The 25481-nt window shown below is 45.2% G+C and overlaps 1 protein-coding gene across 9 annotated transcripts in view; it reads right to left on the reverse strand.

Annotated features, from left to right (window-relative positions):
• Positions 1–25481, reverse strand: part of SLC39A10 (solute carrier family 39 member 10) — a 449258-nt gene that overhangs the window by 372959 nt on the left and 50818 nt on the right. For 2 of the 9 annotated variants that reach the window (XM_085648772.1, XM_085648767.1), the window contains exon 2: positions 3745–3866. The exons of 5 other annotated variants lie outside the window; for them this stretch is intronic. The gene's annotated coding sequence lies outside the window, so the exon portion shown is untranslated. Of the gene's footprint in view, positions 1–3744; positions 3867–17332; positions 17474–25481 lie in introns of those variants that run through there. 2 more of the 9 variants (XM_085648774.1, XM_085648769.1) reach the window with 2 other exon arrangements.

Below are 25481 nucleotides of genomic sequence, written 5' to 3' on the forward strand. Positions count from 1 at the left end.
GGAGGAGTCAAGGATGAATCCTAGGTTGCGTGCGTGGTCGGTTGGTATCAGTGCTGTCCCCAGGGCGGTCGGCCACCAGGAGTCGTCCCAGGCTGAGGGGGTGGGTCCGAGGATGAGGACCTCCGTCTTGTCCGAGTTCAGTTTCAGACGGCTGCTCCTCATCCAGTCGGCGATGGCCTTCATGCCCTCATGAATGTTGGTTTTGGCGGTGTGAGGGTCCTTGGTGAAGGAGAGGATGAGCTGGGTGTCGTCGGCGTAGGAGATGATGTTGAGGTTGTGGTGGCGTACCACTAGTGCGAGGGGGGCCATGTAGATGTTGAACAATGTCGGGCTGAGGGATGAGCCCTGGGGGACGCCGCAGATGATGTCGGTGGCTTCTGACCGGAAAGGTGGGAGGCAGACGCTCTGTGTTCTGCGGGAGAGGAAGGACGTGGTCCAGTCAAGGGCCTTCTCTTGGATTCCGGCTTCTTGGAGGCGTGTCTGTAGGGTGCAGAGGCAGACCGTGTCGAATGCGGCTGACAGGTCCAGGAGGATGAGGGCTGATGTTTCGCCGTTGTCCAGTTGGCGTCTGATGTCGTCTGTGGCGGCGATGAGGGCTGTCTCAGTGCTGTGGTTACGTCTGAATCCGGATTGGGACGGGTCCAGGATGTGGTTGTCTTCGAGGTGGCGGGTCAGTTGAATGTTGACGATTTTCTGGATGACCTTTGCCGGGAACGGGAGCAGGGAGATGGGTCGGAAATTTTTGAGGTCCGTGGAGTCCGCCTTGGGCTTTTTGAGGAGGGCGTTGATTTCAGCGTGCTTCCAGCTTTCCGGAAATGTCGCTTTTTCGAAGGAGATGTTGATGACCTTCCGTAGTTGGGGTGCGATGGCCGCGTCTGCTTTGTTGAATACGTGGTGTGGGCATGGGTCCGACGGAGATCCTGAGTGGATGGAGTTCATGATCTTGCGTGTCTCGTCGTCGTTGGTGTTGGCCCAGGAGGTCAGGCGGTTGGCGCTGTTGGTGATCGCGGGGCGGGAGGAGTCGTGCATCGTTGGTGCGGTCGTGGAGTTGAAGCTGTCGTGGATGTCAGCGATCTTGCGGTGGAAGAAGATGGCCAGTGAGTCGCACAGTTCTTGTGAGGGCGGGATATCGTTGGCGCTGGCGTCGGGATTGGAGAGTTCTTTCACGATGCGGAAGAGCTCTTTGCTGTTGTGTGCGTTGTTATCCAGGCGGTCTTTGAAGGAGGATCTCTTGGCAAGTCTGATGAGGTGGTGATGTCTGCGGGTGGCGTCCTTGTGGGCTGCGTGGTTTTCTGGCGTTCGTTTGTGGAGCCATTTCTTCTCCAGCTTACGGCAGGCGCGTTTGGAGGTTAGGAGGTCGTCGGCGAACCAGGTGGCTCTCCTGCTGGCGTGGCTGTTGGATGGTCTCTTGAGTGGGGTGAGGGTGTTGGCGCAATCATCGATCCACTGTCTGAGGTTGCGGGCTGCGGCGTCAGGGCAGGTGGGGTTGATAGGTGGGTTCTGGGCGAGGGTGGTGGTCAGTTGGTCTTCGGTGACTTTGTTCCAGCAGCGGCGCGGCAGCTGTTGGGTGCGATGGTGCGTGGTTGGTTTTTTGAAGGTGAAGTGGATGCAGCGGTGGTCGGTCCAGTGGGGTTCGGAGGTGTGGTCGAAGGCGACGTGGGTGCTTGTGGAGAAGGGGGCGTCCAGCGTGTGATAAACATAAGGTCCTTGCTTGCACTAGACCCCACTCCTGTAAATGGTAGCACAGTTGTGCCACACCTGGACAAGGGGATTAAATGGTAAATTGAATGCAAAAAGACTCAGGACAGGTAACACTGAGCAGTACATGGAACAAACTACAGTCTTGAAAGTAAATATTCAAGGGTGAAAGGCTGACAGAGGAGGAGTAAAATTTACTCTGCAAAAAAGGGTAAAACTGAGCCTATGCCTAGGACCAGATTTACCTGGGCTGGTCGTCCGACCAGTCTGGGCTCTTTTCGGTCACTTGCACTTTTCTCTCACTTGGTCCTTCTGCCCCCTCTGTCACGCTACCTGCAGTTCCCCACCCCCCATCCCGTGGGTCTTCCCCTCCTACCTCCTCCGAACCTTACCTATGCTACCGCCTCATTCTCCTTCATGCCTCTTCTTTCTGTGCTGCGGTGGCCCCGCCACCCCCACCAGGACCTACATAATGGCAGCCGCTGTGCTGCCACACAACAATCTTGGCATAGGAAGGCCAGTCTATACCAGTCCGAGCTTGGACGGCGCTCAGCATCTGTTTCTCTGGTTCACTCACCACTGAGCGATACATTGCAGCGCTCCTTTGATCACCCAATCCCCGAACGCCTCTCCTCCCGATGTTACCACAATGCACTACACTAGACTCCACAGTAGGAGTGCTGTTTTTTCTCCAGCAGCTACCAACCCACGCAGGTACCAGTAACACCATCTACACCCACATCCAATACCACACGCCACAGAGATCTCGCACAACTTCACCTACTTGAATGCATGCTTCAACACACAATCACTTAGGAAACAAGCAACCAAATTCTGGGACCTGCAGAGCAGTGATGCATCCTCTTTCTCAACTCCACATCAGCACCCTACATCGCTGCAGTAATCCCTGAAGGCTACAATATTGCCTGACAAGACCGCATCCACAAGCTAAGTGAGGACAAGGAATCCATCAAATGCTCTACATCCACGTAGAACGCCAGCCCATTCATAGAACATCTAAAGTTTAAAGCTGCTAATTTCTGAAAATGTCACTATAAATGGGGGCTTCACCTACCGTCCACCCAGAACACGAACCACCTTCACCAGCCTCATCATCAACTTAATCGCCGTGCTCACCAGATTACAAGCCTACAAAATCCTTGACAACCGCAAAGTTCACCTGGTTGACAGAGCCGACTCCCGATTCATAGTACTCCTCGAAAGCCTGTATAACATTAGACTCCCCCAGCTTGTCTCGGATCCAACACAGGACACACACTGGACCCCATATTCACCACCAGTGACAGCATCAATTACAACACCACCTTCCTTAAACCAACCACTCCACCATCCACTTCCAAATCAACACATCGCTGGTAGTACCAGTCTACCAAGCCGCAGCCGCGGGGTGGGGAGGGCAGCTACAAAACACTGATAGAAACACCTACAAGGCTGTGCTCAGATACTACCCATAGCAACTAAGAGACACCAAGAAAATAGAGCAAACCGACCGCATTGAAGAAAGCACCAACAGCTTGAAGGAGACTTTTTCTATCTTCCATGACTTCACCACAGCTATATTATACACAACATTCATACACTCTATTGTGAACATGGCACAGACATGTAACTGTAGGGCCACCCCCAGAACAGACTTGGGACATCATGTGGTACATTCCAAATGGATGTTTGGGTGGGAAAAAAAAATCAATATAAGTGCATGTTAGGTTGATGCGCGTCATGCTTGTGCGGTGAATTTATCACTCGCCGGAGGATGAATAAGCACACCCTAGATTTACTTGACCATCTGAGCTCAAAATATTGTATAGTCCTCAGTTAATTAATGCCTCCAGAATTATTTTCTATTTATTTACTGATGATTTTATTTGGCACTGAAAAGGTCACAGGTGCATCTGAGATTTTTTCCATCGTAACACAAAAACACATTACATACAGGGATATTCCCAAATTAATTTGCAGATTTAGATACAAGGACCAACAATAAATTCAAATAATACAGTATCAGTGAACTATAATGGCACATACCACACGATTGTAGAATACATAAGTAAACAGGAGCACCACTAGGTTTTATATTCGTATTTAAATAGTTTCCGATTCACATTATCAAGAGCAGGCCAGAATGGTGGGAATTACTTCAGTAGAACCTGGTGGTGAAGAAACAGTACAACTAAAAAAATGCTTGTAATATATATTCATTAATTATTGCACCGACAAAACTTCCATTAATTTAAAATGTATTACAATAAAGATGTACTTTCTCAAATACTTTGAGACATTTTATGACATGTGAAATGCAAACTGTCGAATGAAAAGTGGCCACAATCAAGATTTGTTTCTCACATTAAAACTAGCAGGTGCAGAACAGTTTTAGCATATTCTTGTGGCATGGATGCAATTTCCCAAACGTTAATATCAAACACCAATGCTGTTTTTTCTACAATACTTATCGGTAGCTGAAAAGTAAATAAATAAAATCCAGAATATTTATTGACACAATTATTTTGATCAACGGCTACAAAGACAACTATAGGGAAAAAACTACTTTGCACAATAAAAAAAATAACGGAATCACCCTTTACCCCTTTATGCGGACATATTATTTAAATGCTCACGAGTCTTCACAATATGGGAGGGGAAAAGACATGATCCTAAGCCTTCCGTCGAACTCATGACCACTTTCATGTGACCATCACAAGTTCTTTCAAACGTAGCCATGCATGCCTAAATCCGCTGGAAAGCAGTACTTTCTTCTGAGGTAGAGCGAGCAATACTGATTGGAGCGATCAACTCCCCTGTGCCAAGAGCAAAACAAACATTCAAAGGCGTACCCATTTCACATAATATTCATATTTTAAAGATAGCACGTCACTTACAACTTCAGACCCACGACATTAAATTGGCAATTTAGTGATTTTAACTAATAATTCCTATTGCCATCAGTCTCGAGTAAAGCTGTCGAGTAAAGTGGTACTGCATCTATATAATCTCCAAGATGTACCTTTACTTATTTTGCCTAAAACATTAGTGACACGTAATTACCTCTCTTCTTTACTCCCACATAATGCAGGTGTTAAAGAGCTCCTGTCGCTAGCATTTTATGAAGACTACTCCTTGGTCCATTGTGTTAACTTTTGAAAGAATTATTTTATTATTCACTCACACAAATACAGCCTACACGTCAGATTTCCAAACAAAATAAAGGCAAATAACTAGCACACGACGTCTACCTCAAAGCATTAGCCAAACAAAAAAGTTAACAGACCTCTTTTCTTTTCTCTCCTGGTGTCCACTAAACTCTTACGAAGAATGAGTTGCTTTTTCAAAATGTTTACCTTTATATAGCCACTCCCAGTCTTTGGGCGTAAGTAGACGAGTGGAGAAAGTTGCATGTTCGATGGGAAATCTACTCTAGCACTATGTACATTACTGAATTATGCGTAACAAAAAAACATAGCAAGATGTGGTCACGGGGAACGGCCTCTTAACTAATAGCATGTTCTGAAAATGGATATGTTCAGGTTACAGAATGTCCAAGCTTTACAGTAACATTCTGGCCGATGCCGATTAAAAGGTTTTATTGACAGAAACCTCTGGCATCCCCCTTTAACAACGCCATCCTTGAGTGGTAATAACAGGGCCATTTTCAATGCGTGTCAGGTGACGCCTACTGTACTGGCACGTCAGTGTAATCTGTTCACAAAAGAAATGCTTTCCCTAAAGTCTCCCGGAGAGACCATACATGGAGTATAATGGGCGGTCAAGTGGTGCACTCTTTCCATAAAGCAACCTACCTCAATCCAGAAAAGTTAGAAGTTCAGCCACATATGAATTTATGAAGCAGACAGAAATGCTGAGTGATACAATGAATATGCTGATTGTGGATCAAATCTCAGGGTGGTGGGAATCAGAGAAGAAATAAAGTGATCCAAAAATCAAAAGCTGAGCAAGAGGGGATGTGTGAGAGACTCGAGCATTTTCAGGTTCTTCGAATCATCCTCAAGATGGTGAAACGGTGTACTTGTACTGTATGTAATAAAGGCTTTGCAAAATGGTGCAGTCTCAGTTTATGAGAGGATCCATACCGAAGACAAGGATTTGCAATGCAATAGGTCTCGCATTTACGCAAGTTTAAGCTATTGGCATTGTAAATGGCAATGCGTTTTAATTTATGTTTTATAAACCAAAACCTAAATAAAAGGCATTGTCATTTACAATGCCAAGAGCTTAAGCTCGTGTAAATGCGAGACCTTGTTGCATTGCAAATGCTTGTTATACCTTGTAACACTGTCTGGGAAAATAGATCACCTTTTATTTTATTTTTGTGTGGTTTTCACTAGGTATTTTTTTTTGTTGTAAATGTGATTATTTCGTCTGGTCAACAGTGCAATTCACACATACTGCAATACTTTTTTCATTTACAAGGTATACATCCTAACATATGTAAACTTACATTTACAGTGATAAAATACTTTCGTTTCGTGCAATCAAAGCGGACAGTGTATTTCTCATCTCCTCATATTACGGTGATAGATCACTCATTTTAGGTTTGCCAATAGATATTACAGTACTTTACACACGCAGTTGAAACATAAATCCCAACATCTTCTTCTTAATGGCAAAAGGGAGTAAAAGTTATAACAGAACATCTCCTGTATTTGTAAATTTTTGCCAATTTACACATGTTAATCGTCCCCTTGTATTGTCAAGAGGTATTGTTTCAGTGGTTCCCAGAAATCTCAGGGTCTCGATGAAAGCGGTAGTTCCTCCTCGTACGTCTACATGGTTTCCCTGCAATATGACATGTCCGTGAGCCAGTCCTTGAACCTAGGGGGCCGTTTGCTGCCCCATCTAATGGCTACTCGTCGTTTCGCTAGTAATAGTGCCACAGCTAGAAACTTGCGCCTTTTTGTCGGTACTAATTTACATATCCCCAATAAACACACCAGGGGCGTGTTCGGCACCTGTTCAGCTAGCATTGCAGTTATCGCCCCCATAATGTGCTGCCAGTAATTGTGTATTTTTGGGCAAGCCCATGCCAAGTGTAGGAAATCCGCATTCATGGTGTTGCACCTCTGACATCTGTCATGTGATCTGAGGCCGTATCTGTGGAGCTGGGTCGGGGTGTAGTAAAATTGGTGAAGAAATTTAAAGTGTATTATCCTTAGGTTACAGTTCGATGTCAATAATTGTAGTTGTGTGCAGCTGTATTCCCAATCCTGCTCCTCAATCTTGTCTCCCAATAGTGTTTCCCCATTTAGCTAATGATCTATTGGTCGCCTCACTTTGTTCTGATTGTTACGTATTGTATAGGGGGGTGACTAACTTCTGTCGTGTTGGTGCTATTAGTAAGGCCTGTAATGCCTTTAACGTTGGTGGCTCATCCGGATATGTATTATAGAGTTCTTTAACCGCTGCTTGCAGCCTCAAATGGGCGAATATCTTCATTGGTGTGTTGTGTGTGCTTAGTGACGGGTTATTTCTTTGTATGAACCTGCCGTGAGGGAAAACATCTTTCATAGTGGAGATTTTCATATCTTCCAGTAATAACATCATTTTCTTCTCTTGTGTTACTGATAATTTCGGATGATTTGCAATGGGGAGCGCCGGGGCATAGATCGGCAGCTTATTTGCCCTATGTGCCAGTGCGTGCCACGCATTTGAAGTGCAGTGCACAGGCTGGATCGTGTCTCTATGCAAGTAAGGCCTTGGGTCTGATATAAAAGTTGTCCACGGTGCGGATTGTGTACTATCCGTTTCCACTACTACGTGTGAAATGTACCCATGCGGTTTAGTCCAGTAATGAGCATGCTGCGCTTGTGCGCAGTAGTACCTTAATGGTACCAATTTAACTCCTGAATGCAGCAATAAGCAACCAAAAGATGACCAGTCAACATTTGTGAAGGGCCTTCTGGTGCGCTGGAACATGTCTCCATGTTTTTTAGTAACTTTTGATCCGTTTAAGGTAGAAACAGTCTTTGTTAAAATCTGTTGATTATGCAGCAGGTAATGGAGTATACAGCAAATGTGGCAAACCCATAATTATGCGGAAAAATGCGCGGCAGAAGAATCGCATATTTCGATACTTCCCACTGTAAATACTTCATCCTGCCATTAGCTATAAAAATAATGGAGCATTGGAAACCAAGCCCTGAGACACCCACCTCGATTGAACCAGTGTGTGTGTGTGCATTGAAAGCACCGGCTCATTCATGTTCCTCTCAGCCCATTTAAGATCATACCAGACACAGGAAAAATGTTGTCGTACATAAACCTATGCGAGTATACATCAAAAAATCCCCTTCAATTGAGCGCAGTCGTGCCGGCGATTGTTCCGTAAGTGCACTGCGTTAGGTAGAAAATAAAATACGGCTGTGGGGGAATCGTGTACTTGTCCTGACCACTCAGATAATAAACACGACCAACTATTGGAAGTTTGCTTGTAAAGGAGACATTGATTACCCTCTAGTGAAAATGCAAGTCTTTTTTATCAGCGAAGTCAACATAAAGTAATGACCGCATTCCAGGCCAATCAGAAACATAAACAAGGAGTATTGCCATTTCTGTTAAAGGTCCTTGGCAAACCAGAAGCCCCGCTGTGTGGAGGGCGACACGGGCAACCACAATTCACCCCAAGGACTAGTTTGCATGTTTTCGTGACAGTCATCAACAACGGGTGGATTGGGGGCGGGGAGGAGAGGAGAAGTTGCTTTAGTTCTGGCACCAGACACTAAGAACAGTTAAACAAGCATGCCCAACACATCTGTACTTTGTGTGACAGGTCGTGGCCTCTCGCTTAGAAAAGTTGCCCGGTTCAGGCCTGTCCCGAGGGCCCCTTACTTTGTTGTTAGTGTTTACTAGGACTCGCTTGAACTCGAACAACAGTTCCCAGGAAAAGTGACACGGCACCACACTTAGGGAGAAACAAGCGAGACTGCTTGCCAAGTGCACATCTTGTTTCGCTTTAGATGTCGGAGAAGTGGTAGCCGAAAGAAGAAACGTGGGCAACTTCACAAATAGAATGACGGGCGGGAAGTGGGGATGAGGGAGTGGGGGGGTAGGGAGGCGTCGCACAAGGAGATTAAATTGTGACAAGAACAGGAAACACAGCGGTGGATGGGAGGTAGCACCGCGATCCGAGCCAACGAAAATAAAAAACTGACCTTGGGCGGCGGCATCCCTTGCTTCGCTTGTTGCCCTGCCGCTTGGCCCACTCGTGCAGGTGGCCCTTCTCCAGGGCACCATTAAAGAGCATGCAGAGCTCAATGTTACCCTGGAAGTAGGCCAGGCTAGCACCGACAGGTAGCCCAGCATGTGGTTCAACTGGCCACCTGCTAACGCAGTCGGTGTAGAAGCTGCCGTTGAGCAAGTGCAGGAAGTGGTCGGCATCGCTGCTTCCTCTGCAGGCAGCGCGCGAAAGTGAAACCGCAGTGGAAGCGCACAAGACGCCGTGAGCGTGCACATCTGCTGTCCGGCCGCAAGCGGACATCGGCAGAGAGTTGTCTGCACAGCTGCTTCCTCTGCAGGCAGTGCGCAAAAGTGAAAGTGCGGTGGGAGCACGCGAGACACCGTGAGCGTGCACATCTGCTGTCCGGCCGCAAGCTGACATCGGCAGAGTTGTCAGCATCGCTGCTTCCTCTGCAGGAAGCGCGCGAAAGTGAATGCGCGGTGGGAGCGCACAAGATGCAGTGAGCGTGCACATCTGCTGTCCGGCCGCAAGCGGACATCGGCAGAGAAGAGAATGCGTGAACGTGCACATCGGCTGTCTGGGCAAGTGCACATCTCATGTCCCCCTTCAGCAACCAAGTCGACAACAATAGATCTCACAATTCGTGCAGATTTGATTAAATCCCTTGAGCAATATTTTGAAGATAATGTGGGATCGGTCTCGTCTGCTGTTTCTCTTTGGGAGGCGTTCAAGACGGTACTCCGGGGGGAAGCCCTGTCCCTCATTTCCCATTCCAAGAGGCGCGAGCGGGAGGAGGTGACTCGTATTGAGTCTGAAATTACTGAGTTGGAGGGTGACCTGGATCGTGGTGTCACGGAGGACAAATTGCATGCTCTCAGACTCAAACAAGCAGACTACAAGGCCCTGGTCACTGAAGCGGCCAAGGGCATGAGTAGGGAGCAACAGGGGCGACTGTATGATATGGGGGATAAGGCTGGAAAACTGATAGCGTGGCTGGATAAAAAGGAGAGAGCGAGTCGAGTTGTGCCGCTGGTTGAGAGAGTGGATGGTGTGTGTGTTACTGATCCCGAGGAAATAGTTGATTGCTTTGCAGAGTATTTCCGCGGGGTGTACTCCCCGGTCTCTTCTCGCCCAGAAGAGGATTCCCGCGTCCTGCTTAAAGATATTGGGTTGCCTTCCCTTTCGGAGGAGGATACATTGTCGATGGACGTGACTCCGACGTCTGAGGAGATCACCCTGGCCATACGCTCAGTCGCTTCTGGCAAGGCCATGGGTCCTAATGGCCTTCCCATTGAATTGTACAAGTTGCGGCCGGATACCTTAGCGCCTCATCTTCGTGATATGTTTCTCGCGGCTCGGGCGGCGGGTTCTCTCCCGCTGGACCAGCATCTCGCCACCATCGTGGTTATTCATAAGGAGGGGAGGCCGCGGGATCGAGTCACGTCCTACAGGCCCATTTCGCTTTTGAATGCGGAACCGAAAATCCTTGCTAAGGTGCTGGCTAATCGACTGGTTGGCATGGTGTGCGATCTGATCCATCAGGATCAGTCCGGTTTTATTCCTCATCGCAACACCGCGCTTAACCTACGGCGTCTGCATGGGGTGCTCGCGAGGGTTCCGTTCATACGTGAGACGGCCATTTTGGCGTCCCTGGACGCCACTATGGCGTTTGATACGCTTGAGTGGCCATATATTTGGGCGACGCTGGAGAAGTTTGGGTTTGGCCCGGGATTCATCGGTTGGGTGAAATTGCTGTATTCTAGACCGCTGGCGCAGGTGGTGGTGAATGGTAGAGTGTCGGCTCCCTTCGAGTTGGGCAGGGGCACGCGTCAGGGTTGTCCGCTGTCGCCTCTCCTCTTTGCGCTCGCTTTGGAGCCCCTGGCGGAGTGGCTGCGGTGGCACCCTTCGATTCGTGGTCTCCGATGGACCCCAGAGTATGAAGACCGAGTCTCTCTCGATGCGGACGATATTCTTTTGTATCTCGCTTCCCCGCGTGAATCGTTGATTGTGTTGGTGGATGTATTGTTCTCCTTTGGCCGTAACTCCGGCCTAGTCATCAACTGGGCTAAGTCCTGTGTTTATGTTCTTTCCGGAGAGGCTCCTATCCTCCCGCGGGGTTGCCCTGTCCAGGTCGCTCACCAGGGATTCAAGTATCTGGGAATTTTTATTACCCTGGACTCAGCGGCCCGATACACACAGAATTTACTCCCCCCTCTCCAACGTTTGAAGGCGGATGTGGCGCGTTGGCGGCGCTTGCCGCTCTCGCCGCTTGGCCGGGCGGCGCTGTTTAAGATGATGTCATTGCCGCGGTTTTTATACGCCTTACAAAACACAATGGATGTCGTGCCGGCTAGCTATTTTAGGGAGGTGGAGGGTCTGCAGCGCCAACTGTTCTGGGATGGGAGGCCGCGGATCGCCCTCGCGAAGCTGACGCTCCCGTGGTACGACGCGGGGGGGGGGTCGCCCTCCCAGATATCAAACGTTATTATTGGGCTTCCCAGCTGGCAGCGATAAATCACGGGCTTTATGGGCCTGCCATATGCGCAGGTTCGTCATGCGTTGCTCTCCGTATTCCCGGAGGTCGCGTCCATCCCGGAGTGCTCCCCATTGGAAGATAGAGTACTAGATGGTATGTGCCGGATAGCACTATTTAATTAATCTATAAAAAGCTCGTCAATGATCGCTCGGGGCTGCTGGCCGCCCTTCGTGAGGCATGGGTCGCTGATGGATTGGAGCTGGATGACGAGGATTGGGTGTCTGCGGTGGCCTCCCCGAAAGAGGTGGCCATACCGGCCCGCCTTCGGTTCGTCCAGCTCAAGATACTCCACAGGGTGTATGTTACGGGTCCTGGCCTGATGCGTATGGGATATGCGGTGGATGGGATGTGTAAGCGTGGGTGTGGTATGATTGTGACCTTCCTCCATGTTTTGTGGGAATGTCCGGAGGTGACTCGGTTCTGGCGTGGCGTGCATGCAGTATTGCAGGCGGTCACGCATGTTGCGTTGTTCCCCGAGGCGAGGAGGTGTTTGTTGAATGTTTGGGAGCCGACTGATTACACGGTGGCGCAAACGTGGTGGGTGACATTGGGATATATGGTGGCCAAGCGTGACATAGCACAATTGTGGGGCTCCCAGAGGTCACCCACGATTTCGGTGTGGAAGGAAAATATGGATTGGTGTATGTTCCGAGAAAAGACTGTATGTGGCGAGAGGCAAGCCTGGGAAATGGGTAAAGGTGTGGTGCCCCTGGAACTCCTATCGTGGCGGGATTTGCGTCCCGCCCCTAACGCGTGACTCTGCTGAGGCCCTGTCTCCTTAGTCTGCGCATCTCCATGATTCTGTGTTATCGGGATAACTTTGTCTCTGCCCCCTGCCCTTCCCCCCCCCTCCTTCCATTGTAGTTTGGTAGGCCCCTCCCGAGGGGAGCGCATAATGTCACCTGGACTTTTGCCGCCTTGTGGGTTTGTTTCTTTTTTCATTTAAAATGAAACCGTCATTTGGGATGTCAAGGCCTATAGCCGCAAATGATATTTCGGATCCTTGGGACCTACACTGCTTGCTGCTTGTGTTTATACCTATATGTTTATGACCTTATTGTTTACTAGCGGCCGGCCCGGAGGTTGTAGGCCCATACCTGTATATCTATTGAAATTTGTAATAAAGGTTTAAAAAAAAAAAAAAAAAAAATAGGACTGGCCGACTTTTATGTCCTGTACTTCCACAAGAAAATATATATATCTGCTCAGTCTGGCCGTGGTCGCACCAGAAATCCAGAGCGGTCAGGTTTCCAATGGCCCTGGTCAAGAGATCACAAAGTCCACATTTTTACTTTGCATTCTGGGATTTGTAGTCCTATATAACACATTATAAAATGGGGACTACAAGTCACAGAATGGACATCAAAATATGAGAGCTACTCAAGCAGGGGCCTCGAAATCTCTTAACTACCCCTAATCAACAAATCCTCCAGGGGCCACACCTCCTCCACTCTCCTGCACTAAAAAAGAAATTAAGGCAGGGGAAAGAAGCATTTGCAATGCAATAAGTATCGCTTTTACGCGGGTTTAATCTATTGGCTATTTTTGGTTTTTAAAACATAAATAAAAGGCATTGTCATTTACAATGCCAATGGCTTAAACTCGCGTAAATGCGAAACCTATTGCATTGCAAATGCTTGGTTACTCAGCGAGTCTGTTTCATTCTCAACATTTCTTCTGCCAGCCTGTTAATTCACAAATGCATGATGACAAGGGGGGCGGGGGGAGGTAAGATTCTTCATGTTTCCTTTGTTAAGCCATGGGCCGGACATTGGAGGAGGGGTAGAACCGGGGTGCTCTGCGGGCTTATTCTTCACTGACATTGCAAGAGAAACAGGAAGAATCTCGTCCCCCCCCCCCCCCCCGTCTTCATGCATTTACGAATTAACAGGCTGACAAAAGAAATGTTCCAAAATGAAACAGACTTGTTGAGAAACCAAGAGTGTCTCACACAGCCGGTCAGACGCCTCTGTAAACTTTTAAGGCAGCTCTAATCAGTTACTCCGGCAGAGCCCGGAACCTGCCCAGTAATTAGAGCACAGTAAGAAAGCTCTAAACAGCCGCTAACATAAAGAAACATTTTTCGTTCAGTGCCAGGACAAAAAGTAACCATACCATTTCACCTCATTTGCAGGCTTTAGTCAAATGTTAGCAAACCCTTCCTTTCCGCATTGCCTGGTGTACCCAACTTTTCTCAACCAATTGTATCCTAACTCCATCTATAACAGCAGTTTTATTTATTTTTTTACTTATAAAAAGGTCCCAAATGCGAGACCTAATGACTATGCCAATGCTTGTTTGTAAAAGCGCCCCATGCCGCGCTTTCACTTTAATGGTGGTCGTGCCCCTTTCCTTAGACTTGGCTAGGGGAGTGGCTGCCAATAAAGTGTAAAACAAGCAAATATAATTAATATTGTGCTGTCCCCAGAGAGAAAGGATATGACTCAGCAGTCAGACCTACCGACTCAGGAGCTAGGGACCAGGGTTTGAGCCTCTGCATCGGCTCAACATCTAATCACTTAACCTATCTACTAATATATTTTTTTTTAAATTAAAACAGCGTGGTCAAGTGGGGGTGGGGGAAGAGAAATTAAAGGGAAAAAATAAACAGACCTCAAGAAGTGGTTGGGGGAGGGAGGGGTTAAGGGGTGGAGCTGTAGCCAAGGAGCGAGAGAGCAGCTGCTATTGCAGGAAAGCAAGTCGTGCCTGCAGTAGGAGATACTCATGAAAGAAAATAGTGCTTACAGACTGCAATAAGACCTACCATGTAACAACAGAAGTAAAAGGGTCAGTCCTCATGGGAGGTTACAAATGAAGACAAGGCAGTACAAAGGTGGGACTAACAAGCCTATTAACTAATCAGAAGCCAGCATTTATTAAGGACAATAACACAAGCCAATAAAAAATATGGACGGAAAGTAGGTGGGGCTTCAAGTCAATACTTGAATACAGATCGGTGTCACAAGATTGCATGTGCATCATCATTACAAATTTCTCTTGTAATAGTTTGGCTCCAATTAGGGGCATGTTGCAATTTCTTTCCCTTGTGTATATGGCACCTTTAATGTGTAAGTGACAACAAAGGAATGCACACAAAAACAGTTATTTTTCCTAATTGGAAGAGCTTCTTTTGAAGAGACAACTGGAGGTATTGAAAGCGGAGCACTAAGCAGTGTGCTCTTTGGTGGACAGGGCTTTATTTTCTCTCTTCCTAATAGGTATTAAAGTTCTCAAACATGACTAATTCCAAAACAAATTGTTCATAACATTTTTCAAAATAATTATGAAACTAAAAATTCTCTTGACTCCTGCAAAATGTTTATATAATACCTTACGCATAAAACTACGAAGCTCACCCTGGCTGAAAACAACAGAAGCTGCTTAAAGGTAGTGCTCTCAGATACCCCATGACAATAGCGGCAACCTGGTTCTTCTTCATTCAATAGAAGCTTCTGGGAACTTAGTTAGGGAATTGGGGCATACTGTAAGATTGACAATGAGCAATTAGAAACCTGGAACCTACTAGTAACAGCACCATTCAAGTCCCCATAGAGCACCAATTACATTAATGCCCCTACAGTCAAAAGGAGAGCCTCATTTCAACAACGGAGGTGTATCCAATAGACTTCCTACCAAGTTTTCCTTAGTCTCGTCGCTAAGGCAATAGACACCACTTTCATTTGGATTTGAGATATTGCTGTTAGTTTTGTCAGCACTTGGAGGCTAAAGCCCAAGAAAATACAGTGCAACCACTGACACTAGGGTTGAGATCACCTAGCTCATGTTAAAAATAGCATAGAACATTCAGTGAGAACGGCAGAATTACTAGATGAACTGTATTTCAATGCCAAAGAACATGTCAAAGCCATCTTTTAGGAGGTTAGGCGTTTGCCTCTGCAATGATGCAATGGCAATGTGCTTTAAAAGCTCAGATATGCAGCTCGTTACTGGTTTTATTAAATTCGTGAAAACAGGCTGCAATAAGTTGGGAAAAAGCCCAATAGAACCAGAGTGTAGCTCAGTATTACTTGTTGTAAGGTCAAAAGACCACTTACAAATTAGATTACCTTATTTTATTTGATCTATTCAAGGCCAGAGGAGTTCAAGATACATATTCCTTTTAGGTTCAATTTGTTTAATTCTGTGTTTTGCATCATTTAACTCTACTTTGCAATAGATTTTTAAATCCATTACATCTTTTACTGCAATGGTTTTAATGAATCAATCAAAGATATTTAGATGTCAGATAAGTAACAAGCCAAGACTGTCTCCCTTCATATTATTTAATCTCACCAGGTGGGTTACAACTAAAGACACCGACCTGCATAGCGACCCATCCTAGATGAAAGCAATAAGCAATGCTTTGTTTGCATAGATAAACCTGGATAGGACAGTGTTGTATGCGTGCTATAGAACATCTTTTCGCTGAAAGATGAAAGGAAAGGTTTCAGTAGTAGGACAGTTTTTCAATACTAATGTAAAATTCCCTGGAATCCTCTGAGAAAATCATTTTTAGCAGTAAGCCACCTCCTGGGATTAAAAATACTACTTTTTTGATCTAGGTGATGGGTCTTTTGATCTTTCCAAGAAAATAGTTGAATGAATCTAGAGCACACAGCACTCCCTGAAATCGCCAGCACAGAGCATCAATCTAAACTTGCGAGAAGGCAGGTTTTCTCAATGGCTTCACAACTGCCCTTGTAAGGAGGAAAACGTCACACCACTTAACATACCTAGCAGTTGCTGAGCTGATGCACCACACTGGTTCAGGGTGAATGGTACTCTGCGAATCAGCTTTACAGTCAGCGAATGAGAATGTAAAAGAATGCACGTTTTGGAATATGTATTTTAGAAATGCAACCAGTGTAATAAAATGGTTAGAAACTTACAATAAAAATAATTCTTACTGCACACGACAGCATTTTTTAAAAGGTTTACCTTTGAAATAATGAATCTCCCACAGATTTGATGCTCTCTGTATATGTGGCAACTGATTTTGTTTGTTAAATGTTGCAGTTCAACCTTATTCCGGATGAAAGAGGACATGCCTGCTTGGGGTGACACGTATGCTTCACCAAGCCTTCTTCAGCTCAGAGACTTGAACTTTACAAAACAACTACAGCTCTCTCACGACAGCTGTCGCAAGCCACCACTCCCTGCTTCCCTTTCCCCAGCCCGGGAACGAGGACAGCTCTAGCTCCAAACGCATTATGCACCTTTGCCAGTGAAACCCACAGGACACACGGTGGCATGCTTTAAACTCTTCAATAGGCAAAAGGAGCAACTTGAGAGCCATTAAGTGTACGATTGCCCTCTCCTCTTTCAGGAGAGCTAAAAGCATTCTAATTTGCAGAAAGGTGCGTTATCCACATACCGTGAATATGCATCCAATATTCTTTATGGGATCTAGGATATCATGTAGTAAAGAGGATTTTTGTGGAACAGCCTTGCTGAACAATAACAAATGTGTTTTTATGTTGAGCCTATCGGACAGCAGAAGTGGTTTGGCTGCAAAACACCTATTGTGGGCATACCAATACCAAAACCCTACATGGGACTTACAGTCCACGGGTTGATTATCATTAGTTGTCCTTCTAAATACTCTAATTTGCTTGCTTCCTATCCAATGGCTTTCTATGACCGATCTTGTCCATCTTGTATTTGTCCTTTAACTGCAGCATAGCCTCTTTACCATTGTATGACTGCTTGACTTCTATCCTACCACTGCTCACTTTCAAGGAACAACTTTTTTTTTTGCCTAGGCACCCCGTGAGACTGCATGTATTTTCCAGCTCTCTCCCTTGTGTCCTACTTTCCCCACCAAATACCCACCCACCTATATTCTGTCTTGCTGTCTCCCTTATGCTGCAAGCTTGTGTTTCACTCACCCCCAAACTCCTCGACTCGTGTTGCTTCCTTGCCTGTGCCCCTCCTCTCCCGCGCCCTTTGTTGCACTTCCGTGTCAGTGTGTGCACTGCTTTTCTTCTCCTCAGCCCTCTCCGTTTGCCTCCCTTGTTTCCAATGCCTGTCTTTTTAAAAAAAAAGAATTATATTATTGTTTTGGTTTTTTAACCAGGCAGCAAACTGCTGCTTGCCTTTCTGGCTTAAAAGAAGCTCACGCTATTTTTCACTTTTTTTCTTTTTAGTGATCTATCTTGGATTGGTACATTTAAAAAATGCACTTGCTTCATTATGTAGGCACGTACGTTTAAGTATGTTGTTACACATGCGAGCTCACAAATGAGGAGGACACAGCAGGTGCATCATTGCACCTTTTTGGGGCTTTTATTTGTCTTTTGGCTATGCTGCACATTATCTGGCTGATGCTATATTCATCGCCAAAAAGTACTAGCGAAGATAATAGGTTTGAAAGGTGAGACCTATTGGCCACGCAAACGCTGGTATATTTCTTGACTGCCACACAATGTGGAAACGTCACAGTGCATACCAAGAACTGTTAGGCTATTGACATTTAAACAGGTGACCTGCATGTTACACAAATTCACACACTGTCCAATACCTCTTAATACTGATGAACCTTTGCCAATAATTTAATCTCGGCTACTAACATTTTAGTTCCAAAATAGATTAATTCTGGGCAGGCCTACCACTAATATTTTTAACAGGGTACATGTGGCTGTGTCAGAAGCAACTATGACAATTAATATGGACCATGCTCTAAAAATAATTTGGACTACATTTTGATTTTGTTGGTCTAAAAAAAGACTTACTATTTAAATAGGACACTTTAATCAGACTAAAAGATATTACTTAAAAGTATTTACTGAAAATGTTTGAGGCTGGACGTTTTACTTTCTGCGGATGACCACTAATTTTTACTTTTTAGGTCTCGCCTACGAAGCCCGCATGCGCTACGTAGGAGGAGACCTTTAGTTGACTGATTTGGTTTTTCGCCCAAAAACGTGCATGTGTTGCATTGCTTTCAATGGCAACACGTGCACGTTTGGCGATTCCCATGCGGGAGCAAGCTTTGAAACCATCGGTTTGTAATTAACTTGCAAACAGATGGTTCCCTCTGCTCGCTCCCGTAAGGGAAACAGGCGCAGGCCCCTCCTCTTTCCCCTCCCCCTGCTGCCTCCTCCTCCTCTTTCAGCACGAGGCACGCGCTTGTTTTTTCAAGGCGCGCTTCCCTGTGATTACTGCATGCAGGGTAGTTGACCTCCTAGGATGCGGGCGGCAGGTTTTATTTTCCTAGCGTGCCCGTCTCTGACAGACTTCTGTTGGACAAGTCGACTATGAGGTAGGAAGCGGGTTTTAGTTTTTGAGGTAGGAAGCGGGTTTTAGTTTTCATTTTTGAGTCGACTCGGGAATCTAGGCCCACATTCACCTGTCCAGACCTTCGCATGTTGGCGCACAGGGGCACACTTAACTGCCCCGTGCCAGTTCATGAACATTATGATTCATCTGCTCATTTGTTGGAGGTTCGCGGGGACACTACACAAATCATGCCGGCGGTCATACTGGGCGGTACAAAAGGGGGTGGTGATGGACGGAGCATCAGAACCAATCAAACACTCACACCCAGTCAACAGATCTGGGTTTGATCCATCACCGTTCTTTAGCCCACTCTGCCACCCTAGTTCAGACATGGCCATATGCAAATCAGTCGGACCCTGTGCCTCATGGGAACAGTCCAGCCCGAACTGCCAAGCTATGGCTGAAATGCCAGAAACCGGTCCTAGGAAGCTTGTTTCCGGTCCAGGGAAGGCATGGCTTGGCAGTTCAGGCTGGACTGTTCCCATGAGGCACAGGGTCAGACTGATTTGCATATGGCCATGTCTGAACTGGGGTGGCAGAGTTGGCTAAAGAACGGTGATGGATCAAACCCAGATCTGTTGACTGGGTGTGAGTGTTTGATTGGTTCTGATGCTCCGTCCATCACCACCCCCTTTTGTACCGCTTTGTTCGCCATAAGTTGGCAGGGTATGCTCAGACGTTGAGTCCCTTGCTCACTTTGCCACTGGATTCAAGCAAGCCTGGCTGAAGACGGCTGAAATGCCAGAAACCGGTCCTAGGAAGCTTGTTTCCGGTCCAGGGAAGGCATGGCTTGGCAGTTCGGGCTGGACTGTTCCCATGAGGCACAGGGTCAGACTGATTTGTATATGGCCATGTCTGAACTGGGGTGGCAGAGTGGGCTAAAGAACGGTGATGGATCAAACCCAGATCTGTTGACTGGGTGTGAGTGTTTGATTGGTTCTGATGCTCCGTCCATCACCAACCCCTTTTGTACCGGGCGATCATACTGGGGTCTCGTTCCTGAAATTCGTGCCTTCGAGCATGTAAGAAAAGAATTTGGGGAAAAAATTGAGCATATTCGACCATCGTTCATTCTTATTCTGTCCCACCTGGTTATGTTGCACCCTGAGCATTTGAAATAGCAGTTACATATTACGAAACATCAGAGGCCTCCTGGAAAAATCGAGCTGTATTCTGTGCATAAGCAGGAGTCATTTTTATACAACAGCAAATGGTGAATAATTATGCATGGGGCATGGTTTCATTTTTTTTCCCGTTTTGTTTTCAACGAAAGGGTGCATATAAACATTTGTGTCTGACGCACTACCAAAGTCTTTTCATCATTTATATTTTGAATTGAGATTGTGAGGGTTCTGCATCATCAGATTTAAGGTCATAATTTATTGTTAATTTAGGCAGCAATCACTGCATTTTGGGCTTTCTACAATTGTTGTGATTATCACTTTTCCTTTGCATTGTGCTTGGTCTCATTTTCACGTAGTAAACATGGTGAATGAGCACAGTATAACTGCAGAGAGTCACGTATTTCTTATATTTCTTGGCTCAGCTTGCAGTCAGGTGTTTTTAGATTAACTCCGCCGCATGATTAAAATAATAGTGTCCATCTGTGTTGTTTAAGACGAGTTTGCGGACTATCACATTGTTTGGATGATAACTTTGTTTGTATTAGGGATGGTGTAATGGGTAGCTAAGTTGTCAACATTGTCCTGACTATGCTGATTTCCACACTGGCTCTTCTCTCTACACATATTGTAAGTCGAGCGTTTGCTTATGTTTGGCTTAATTTTAGTTTTTATGATGCTTTTACTCAGGCCACCACTTAGCACCGGCGCATTGATTGGCAGAGCAGCTCGCTGTCGCTTGTTGCAATCCACCCCCCTCCCCCCCCCGTTAGTGCACTTTACTTCAATTAGTTCTTAAGAGTTTCTTGTTGCTCAAATGGGTGTAATTTCTGATATTTATATGTTTCCCTAATTGTTTAATTGCTTGATTTTTGCTTGCGAGAGAGTGTCACTCATATTCGTTGAAATGTCACTCATAATTACACTGAAATTATTAAAATGCCACACATAGTAATCTGAAACCTTGGCAGCTATGCCCAGGTTCATCAGCACAAGTGGCTGTGTCGTGACTCTCGCAAGTGCCTGTAATGGCCTCTAATTTAATTTGTCAGTGCTCCAAAGAACAAGTGGTGCTTAGTCTAAACTCTGGTGGTTCGTGCTTTCAAATTACGTGAAGTGCTTTGAGGCGGGCTCTCTCCTCATAGCGTGTAGGGCACACCAGATAAAGGCCTGCTTTCTGTTCTGCTGGAAAATGAGGTTCCGCGTAGGTATCAGTTTTGAGTCACTCCAGTAGAATTGCATGTTTTTTACGTTTGGTGTTTTACGTTCTTCAGAGGTAAAGTGTTGCTAGACGGATTGTTCATGCATTAATGAAAGGCAGTAGTTGCCTGTAGTGTGCAACTCCTCTTGACAAAGTTTGTGTAAAAATATATGTAATTTTGTGGTTATTCTGAATGTTTGTGCAAAATACGTTCTGTATGATTACTTGTAAATAACACTGTTGAAATATTTCATACATAAGCAAGTCAAGTGTGTGCCTCATTCTGACTATGCCAGTGTTTTGAGTAGTAATACAAACCAAAATATGCAGTTTTGGGAGGGGGAGGGATTGGTTTTCTCTCATGTGATTATGCCTGACACAGTTCTGATAAATAACAAGGTGGTAATACAGGCGTGACAGGGTTAAAACTGCGCTTCCCTCCTACTGTGGCTGTAGCCTAGCTGACCAGAAGGAACCTGTGGATGAAACAGGAGCAGCCCTCCTTAGCATCCTCAAGTCAAAAGAGGTACTGTTAAATGACCCCTTTGTGTTGACAATTGGTCCTGCCCACTTCCAGATAGCCACTCTCAGCTAAGTGGTTAGCACTTAACACCCACTGGCCTTTCCTGTGCCCAAAGGCCAGCCATTGTTTTCTGGGCCAGGTTTGTTAACTCCTTCAGCCAAGGATGTGTATTTGAGCTCTATAAGTGTGACGAGTCCCTGAACTGGTCTTGAGGCCCTTCTGGCTCAGACAGCCTAAAGCAGATTATTACAAAGCTACTTTTCTAAGTTATCAAAAGTCTGATTTCACCATTCGATCAGATCTTGACAACTAATCAGTAAATACTGTTGAGGCATTTGTCTAGCCCTTTCCTAAATAGGGGTGGAAGTAAAGAGATTCATCATAACTAAATTTCTTATGGAAAGGTCAAGGCATGCCTACACAATGAAAAAGCTTATGGCTTTTATTTCACTGTCGGGGCACTCTAACTCCAATGTATAATGTGCCCTATGTTTATATATTAGCACCCTGCCCTGTGGGATTACAAGGCGCACTTTAGGGTGACAAGAATATACAACAAGCATTGGCATAGCCAATAGGTCTCGCTTTTGGGACCTTATAAGTATTTAGTTATGCAGCACAATATCCTTGGTGCAACAACATCAACTGTTGCATGGTTAAACACTTATAAGGCCCCAAAGGCGAGACCTATTGGCTATGCCAATGCTTGTTCAACTTGGGGGCCGATTTCGATGTCGGACGGACCTGAGTCCGTCTGACATCGATTCGGTACATCAACCGACCTCCTGTCGGGTGGTCCCAACTCAGCAATTAGAAAGCAACCGAACACTGTTCGGTTGCACTTCTCATTACAATGTGATCATGCATTCCGACCGGAGGCCTTGCACCCATGTGGGCCCTTGCTGGGAGCCTCCAAAGTCGACATCTGACAGCCTTTCTGCGTCGGAAAGGCTGGCACAGAAAGGCTGTTGGAATCCGACATTCTAATCCCTCGTTCGGAAAGAGTAGCCCTTGGGATTACAGGAGGCTTTCTAAAAAGCAGACGGGCTCTCCGAGGGTCAGAGCAGTTTCCTACAGCATTGTAATCGGTCCCTTAGTTTTGACATGGAAGATTGCAAATGTTTCGAACTCGATATTGATATCAGCGAAATCTGGTATATAATTATATTAATATTTATCAATACTGAACAAACCATTTCAGACAATAAGCATCTTCTCCTTAATATTTTTGAGACAGTGTTAGATAATCTCGAGAATTTGACAGGAGCATCATTAAAAAGAAAAACATTCATGCCAAATATCTTAATTACTCAGATATTTTACTTAATTATATGTACATTTAGAATACATACTGAACATGTGACTTAGGCAAACTGAATTATAAGATGTTAGTGTCTGATAACACAGCCCTATGAGATTCAGCCACATAATGCCTACTAACCAACTGGCTTCATTCACAGACTGCTTCATGTATACTAGACTGGGAGCTGAATAGAGGAATAGCAGGAACAGTTGAACTTGGATATAAATATTATATTTACTCAAATGTCAGCGTCTACATTGAATAGATCTAGTACACTGAATGGCAGATTTGTTGATCAATTAAGAGGCATTGTGCCTTCCCTACTTAAACAGCCAGAACACAGTAAGGATGTTACTAACAAAGATCTAGTAACTAAGATTTAATTCCAAAATAATTCTCACATTTATGTAATTCAAGAAATGAACAGAAACCAATCTAATGCCTTATTAAAGAAAGCATTCAATACCTTACTATGTAGCAGTGTCATCCCTACCTTTGTCTCAGAGATTCATCTGAATTTTCACATTTTTGGCTGAGTTTTAAGGACCCTTAATCCAAAGGATTCATCCCTCCAGCTCAAGATCAAGTGCTCTGTGAAGATGCCTTACGTATTCCTTGGGACAGGCAGGATTATTAACCAGTTACCCCACCCTGTTTAAGTCTCAAGGGGTACCGACCTTGACCACTTTACTGAGATTTTGGCTGATGGCATCTCGTGTGCATGATGCCACCAGCCAAATGATTTGGAGTACAGCAATTGTGCCTTTGGGTGATGTATATTGGCCTTCTCATATAAAGTTGAGTGACACTTAGTAAAGGGGTGCCTTGTGGTTTTTTTTATTGTTTAACAGTGTTTATTAATAACAACAATCTGAACAACCGTGTCACTCAGAAATCAAACAGGAAGGTATAGCCTCTATGGCAATCATATGGGAAGGAAACATACACCATTTGTGCTACTCATCAGTGCTATAAACTAATTCTAGTCTCAAATACTCTTGAAATAGAACTCAGGACTATTATGGATGGACGAAGAGGAGCAAAGGAATTTGTGAATTGTGAATTGTGCATTCTTGCCAAATCACAAAAAGAGCAAGTTTTGGAAAAACCAATACATCTGGCCTTGACGGTGTGTTTAGTATTTATGCATGGATATTTGTTAAAAATATGCACCTGTTGCATAGGAACACTCGTAGGGCGAAAAATAAAAGCAACATCAAGCCTGCTGAAAGCCTTCAATTTCACAACCTGTTTCGAGGACAAGACTATGGTGTTTATTGCATGGTTTATGCAGACACTATTGTATCATGTTTTAATAACAGTTGTACTGTTGTAGGACAGTTCCGCATGCCACGGCCTAGAGTTAAGTGTGTTTGCGAATACACCAATGTGCATACTGTTCAAAAACACACATGGAGCGGGCAACGAAGCGAGGACAAAAGCAGCTAACCCATACCCAAACAAGCATTGGCCATGCCAATCGGTCTCGCCATATTAGTGTTGTATGAAAATATGATAGTAATAATACAGAGAGTTTGTTATATAGTTTTAAATAAATGACTGACAGTGCTTTAGTAATTTGTAGCAAAACTTTATTTTAACATCAATTGACTTTTTTCACTTGGCAAAGTATTCAAAGAGTGTGTGACAGAGAAACAGAGACAAAGGGAGAGAGAGAGAGAAAGGGTGAGAAAGAGGGTTTTGCGTTGGGGCATGGATGGATGGGTGGGTGAATTACGGGCTAGCTGGATGGGATGGTTGGGTAAGTGGATGGGTGGATAAATGAATTGGTGGATAGTTGAATGTGGAGGTAAAAACAGAGGCAAAGAAAAGGCATGAAGAGTGTGAGGATGTTTTTAACATTTGTGCCACAGCAGCTTTTCGTTATTAATCCGACCCTTAACGTGCGTTACCTAATAATTATTAGGCAGGTGATCTTGTTATTGTTTGCGAATGTAAAGTTACCAAAGTAGCCTATTAGTAGATAAGTCACATTGCAAAATACATACCCATTCCGAAGCATAATAGGGCGTAATACCAGTTAGGTTTTACCAGAAGTATAAAAATAATATCGACAAACACCCAGCAGTCTGCAATTACTTTATTTCCACTTAGTAACAATAAGGTGGTTGTACATAGATGGGGGAGGCTGTAGCTAAAACGAAAACAAAAACATCGCCTCACGAGAAACGCTAAGTGGTTGATGCACAAGCACAGAGCGATAATAATGCGAGCTGGCAAATGCGAAAAAGCTCTAGAGAAAACAAAATCAAAAACATCGCCACAAGAGAAATGCAAACGGAAAACAAGCATCCCTTGAAGTACACATTAACAAAAAAAATAGAGCTCCACGAACAAAACAAAAAAAAACACGAAACAAAAGCAAGAATACCATGTAAAAGGGGCCAATAGCTAAAGGTGTGCCCAAGGGGGAAAAAGGCGGGACGTAACACACGCTTAAACAGCAAGAAGCTGATTTTTTTTAAAAACAACTGAAGGACGATACTGTATACAGCATGTCTCGACGAGACAGTGCATGCGCTGCCTAGGCGAAACCTAAAAACAACAGCAAACTATTCCAAAACGGCTGAGTAGCTAGGGATATGTTGTA

The sequence above is a fragment of the Triturus cristatus genome, chromosome 3_2, assembly GCF_964204655.1.
Source record: "Triturus cristatus chromosome 3_2, aTriCri1.1, whole genome shotgun sequence".
In the NCBI taxonomy this organism is placed as follows: domain Eukaryota; kingdom Metazoa; phylum Chordata; class Amphibia; order Caudata; family Salamandridae; genus Triturus; species Triturus cristatus.